The following is a 5,311-nucleotide window of genomic DNA, read 5'->3' as shown; positions in this document are numbered from 1 at the left end:
GGCGGGGGTGGAACAAGCTGGGCGGAGGCCGACACCACCCACCGCTGAGGCGCACGCGACCCCCGCTCCAACGCGGGAGGGGGCAAGTGGGAAGCAGGCTGGGGGTGTGGCCGCGAGCTGATTCCCTGAGGGGCGGGGCAGAGTCAGAGGGGGGCGGGGCATGGCACTCGGACCGCCCCCGGACTACTTGGGCGCTGGACACGTGTCTGTGCTGGGGGCGCTGCTGTCCTGAGCAGCTGGGTAGATGCCACCTGCCCACAGGGGTCACTCTTCCCAGGTCCCTGCCCACGAGGCCTGGAGTTACTCCGCACAGTAACCGGGGCCGTGCTCAGGAGCTGCCCACGGGGATCCCGCCCCAAATGAAATACCCAGTGGTGTAAGTAGAAATCATTTCTTGCTGGTACTGCACTCATGGGAGGGACGCGGGGGGGGGCACATGACAGCCTCACAGGACCCCTGCCTGCCCCAGCCCAGGGCCCATACGCTCTCCCTGTCCCCTCTGATACTCTCCTTTGTATATACAAACATCAACATGCTTAACTACTCACTTTCCACCCAAATATGTAGTATTCAGTCTGTTTATATGGAATCTGGAAGTTGGGTGAGGAGTCATTTCAGCATCTGTATGACTTATTAAAAGACAAATTAAGTAAAATTGTATCCTAAACTGTTTTAGGGTACTGTACCCAAACATTGCATTTCAAGAGGGATTCAACTTTCTTTATAGGAACAGACTCCTGAAACTTTTACCAGCCCACAAAAGTGGTCCATATCCATGCAAATAGTTCCATTATCTTCCATGGAATTGATCAAATGATTAAGGATTTGCAGGATTAGGTTCCAAGTTTGTAAATTGTTCTGGATGAAACTGACAATGTCTGAGCTGTCAGATCAGAAGGAGCTTCATTCGAATAAAGGTGGGCAAATGTGTGATAAGTCTTAGCTCCCTTGCTGAGATGAGGAACATATGTTCAAAGTTCTTGGCAGATTCTATTATCTTCACTTATAGTTCTCTCACCCACAAAGCTGGAAAATGGGGCATTTGTTTTCTTTGTTTTGCTGCTCCAGTTCCAGTTAACAAAATGCATGTTAGACTAATTTGGCTGCAAAGAGGAATTTTAGGTACACTGGGGACAAAACATGATTCCCATTAGGCTGCAGAACTGGGCTGACATCAGAATCCAAACATCCTCTGGTCAGTGCAGGCAGAGGCGTTCCTCTAATGATTTGGACTTGATGTGATGCAGTATGGATGTCATGGATAATTCAGACCAATGGGAAGAAACAAAATTAAATATGCTGTTTAAACAACTTCCGGCCGCCCCACCTTTCCCCTCTAGAGGACTCCTGACCAACTTAACAGCACAATACATATGCTAACAAATTTAAACAAAACCTTTGCTTAAGTTTGTTAGCATATGTATTGTCCTGTTAAAGCCATATAAAGAATAAATGTCCTCCTCACCTGTGGTCTGCTCCTTTAAGGAGCAGAGTGCAGGCCCCTCAACCTCCCAGAGGGGGGGCTAGCCCCAAGTCTTTCCCGTACCCCATACTCGCTAAAAATCTCTTGCCGGTACTGCATAATGGAGGGTACCACCCTATTTGCACCCCTGGAAATACCTCTCCCCCGCAGTGTACAGACAGTTCCCCACGGTGCAGGGAGTCGCTGCTTAGCGCTCACATATCTGGCTGGGTGTTCTTGGATGCCTGGTGCTTGTTAGAGGTAGGGAACGTGGTTACAGATGCTATAAAGGAGCCGATCCCTTTGCATAAAGACACTTTTTCCTATGTACAGTCCTAAGGCAACACTTTCAGAAGACAGGTTTCAGAGTAACAGCCGTGTTAGTCTGTATTCGCAAAAAGAAAAGGAGTACTTGTGGCACCTTAGAGACTAACCAATTTATTTGAGCATAAGCTTTCGTGAGCTACAGCTCACTTCATCGGATGCATACTGTGGAAAGTATAGAAGATCTTTTTATACACACAAAGCATGAAAAAATGGGTGTTTACCACTACAAAAGGTTTTCTCTCCCCGCACCCCACTCTCCACCTGGTAATAGCGTATCTAAAGTGATCACTCTCCTTACAATGTGTATGATAATCAAGGTGGGCCATTTCCAGCACAAATCCAGGGTTTAACAAGAACTTCTGGGGGGGGGGGTAGGAAAAAACAAGGGGAAATAGGTTACCTTGCATAATGACTTAGCCACTCCCAGTCTCTATTCAAGCTTAAGTTAATTGTATCCAATTTGCAAATGAATTCCAATTCAGCAGTCTCTCGCTGGAGTCTGGTTTTGAAGTTTTTTTGTTGTAATATCGCAACTTTCATGTCTGTAATCGCGTGACCAGAGAGATTGAAGTGTTCTCCGACTGGTTTATGGTTTATGAATGTTATAAATGTTATGAATGTTCTCCAGTCGGAGAACACTTCAATCTCTCTGGTCACGCGATTACGACTTTTACTAAAAATACCCATCACTAGAACTTAGCTTTAATCATGAGCTAAGAGGGAAGGACCTCTCTTGTATCTGGTTAAAAGGTAGGAAACAAAATATAGGAATAAATGGTCAGTTTTCAGAATGGAAAGTGGGCAGTAGTGGAGTTCCCCCAGGATATGTACTAGGACCGGTGCTATTCAATATATTCATAAATGATCTGGAAAAGGGGTAAACAGTGAGGTGATGAAGTTTGCAGATGATACTAAATTACTCAACATAGTTAAGTCCAAAGCTGACTGAAGACGTACAAAGGCATCTCACAAAACTGGGTGACTGAGCAACAAAATGGCAGATGAAATTCAATGTTGATAAGTGCAAAGTAATGCACCTTGAAAAAAAAAATCCTAACAATACATACAAAATGATGAGTTCTAAATTCACTGTTACCATTCAAGAAAGGGACCTTGGAGTCATCATGGATAATTTTCTGGAAACATCTGCTCAATGTGCAGCAGGAGTCAAAAAAGCTAATGGGACTTTAGGAACCATTAAGAAAGGGATAGCTAATGAGACAGAAAATATCATAATGCCACTATATAAATCCATGGTATGGCCACACCTTCAATACTAACTGCTGTTCTGGTTTCCCCATCTTAGAAATGATGTGTTAGAATTAGAAAAGGTACAGAGAAAGATGACAAATCTGATTAGGGGTGTTGGACTCGTGACAAGGAGTGATTAAAAAGACTGGGACTGTTCATCTTAGAAAAGAGAGAACTGAGGGGGGGGGATAGGATAGAGGTCTATAAAATCATGAATGGTGTGCAAAAATGAGTAGGGAAGTGTTATATACCCCTTTATATAACACAAGAATCACGGGTCACCTCATGAAATTATTAGGCAGCAGGTTTAAAATAAACATAAGGCAACATTTTTTCACACAACACACAGATTACCTTTCAGAGTAGCAGCCGTGTTAGTCTGTATCCGCAAAAAGAAAAGGAGTACTTGTGGCACCTTAGAGACTAACAAATTTATTAGAGCATAAGCTTTCGTGAGCTACAGCTCACTTCATCAGATGCATAGAATGGAACATACAATTATATATACATATACACACACATACAGATAAGTTGGAAGTTACCATACAAACTGTGAGAGGCTAATTAGCTAAGATGAGCTATTGTCAGCAGGAGAAAAAAACTTTTGTAGCGCTAATCAAGATGGCCCATTTAGACAGTTGACAAGAAGGTGTGAGGCTACTTAACACAGGGAAATAGATTCAATATGTGTAATGACCCAGCCACTCCCAGTCTCTATTCAAACCCAAGTTAATGGTATCTAGTTTGCATATTAATTCAAGCTCAGCAGTTTCTTGTTGGAGTCTGTTTTTGAAGCTTTTCTGTTGCAAAATTGCCACCCTTAAATCTTTTACTGAGTGGCCAGAGAGGTTGAAGTGTTCTCCTACCGGTTTTTGAATGTTATGATTCCTGAGGTCAGATTTCTGTCCATTTATGTCTACCTTTGGAAGTCATTGCCATGTTGTGAAGGCCAAAAGTATAACTGGGTTCAAAAAAAGAATTAGATAAGTTCATGGAGGATAGGACCATCAATGGCTATTAGCCAAGATGGTCAGGGACACAACCCCATGCTCCAGGTGTCCCAAAACCTCTGACTGCCAGAAGCAGAGACCGGAGGACCGATGGATCACTCCACAATTTCCCAGTTCTGTTCATTCCCTCTGAAAGACAGGATAGTGGGCTAGAGGGACCTCTGCTCTGACTCAGTATTGGCATTCTTATGTTTTTATAATGATGAAGATACATCCGTGATAATGGCACTGGGACTTCTGTATGGTTTGCAGTTTGTATGCTGCTTATCAAGCACCTAAGTATGTATTTTTGTTACTTCCCCATGACCACTGTGTAAAGACGTCTTTGAAACAAACTATGAGCCATTTATTTAGCTGTCTGGCAAGGAATATTGAGTTCTATAGATTTTGTGTACTCTGTTTAGTGATGCCTTCAGCTTCTAATATGCTAATCACTAGGTTCCAGATCATTCCCACAGGCAGGAAACCCCCAAAAAGTTTCTTCCAAATTTTTCTGTTGAGTTTAAACACACTCACACAGGATAAGCACACAAACCCTGCAGGATCCCTTGAGATCAGTGCAGATTTTGGTGATCCTGTGGAGCTCAGCTTCATCTGCATGGAGATTCTGTCTCTACACACCTGCTCCAGGATCCTTCCCTTTCACTCAGACTCGCTGGCAGCAAAGTTTCTCCTCTGTGGTCAGGGGACAGTGTCAAAGTTGTCCACCCCTCATTCCCACCCCACCTCACCTCCATACTGACTGGAGCAGATCCAAATGTGGAGATTCCCCTCTGCACATGGGTCACAGAGATAAAAAATGGTGCCAGGATTGTGAGTGTTTCCTCAGGTCCTGTACCATTTCAAAATCATCACTCACGTGCCACAATTTAATAATACGCAAACCATCATGGGATTTGTGTGAAGAAAAGCACACAGCATTCAATAGAGGGCAAAGTTCCCTCTAAGCTGCTCAGCTGTACAGCAGGCTATCAAGGGCCGTGCAGGCGGGAGAGGCACCTCTTCCTCAGCCCTGGAACTGCTACGGTCGGGACGAGATGCCTCTCCCCCGGCCCCGGAGCTGCTGCAGCGAGAGAGGGTTCGAAGAGTCCTTTCCCCCCACCGCAGCCCCGGGGCAGCCTGCGCCCCAACCCTCTGGCCCTGAGCCACCTCGTGCACCCCAAGCCCCTCGGCCCGACCCCCACCACATATCACCTCCATATTGGTGCACATAACAAAATTCATTCCACAGGTGGATATAAAAAATTAGAGGGAACATTGA

The sequence above is a fragment of the Chelonia mydas genome, chromosome 3 (assembly GCF_015237465.2).
Source record: "Chelonia mydas isolate rCheMyd1 chromosome 3, rCheMyd1.pri.v2, whole genome shotgun sequence".
Lineage (NCBI taxonomy): Eukaryota > Metazoa > Chordata > Testudines > Cheloniidae > Chelonia > Chelonia mydas.
This window is presented reverse-complemented; position numbering follows the sequence as displayed.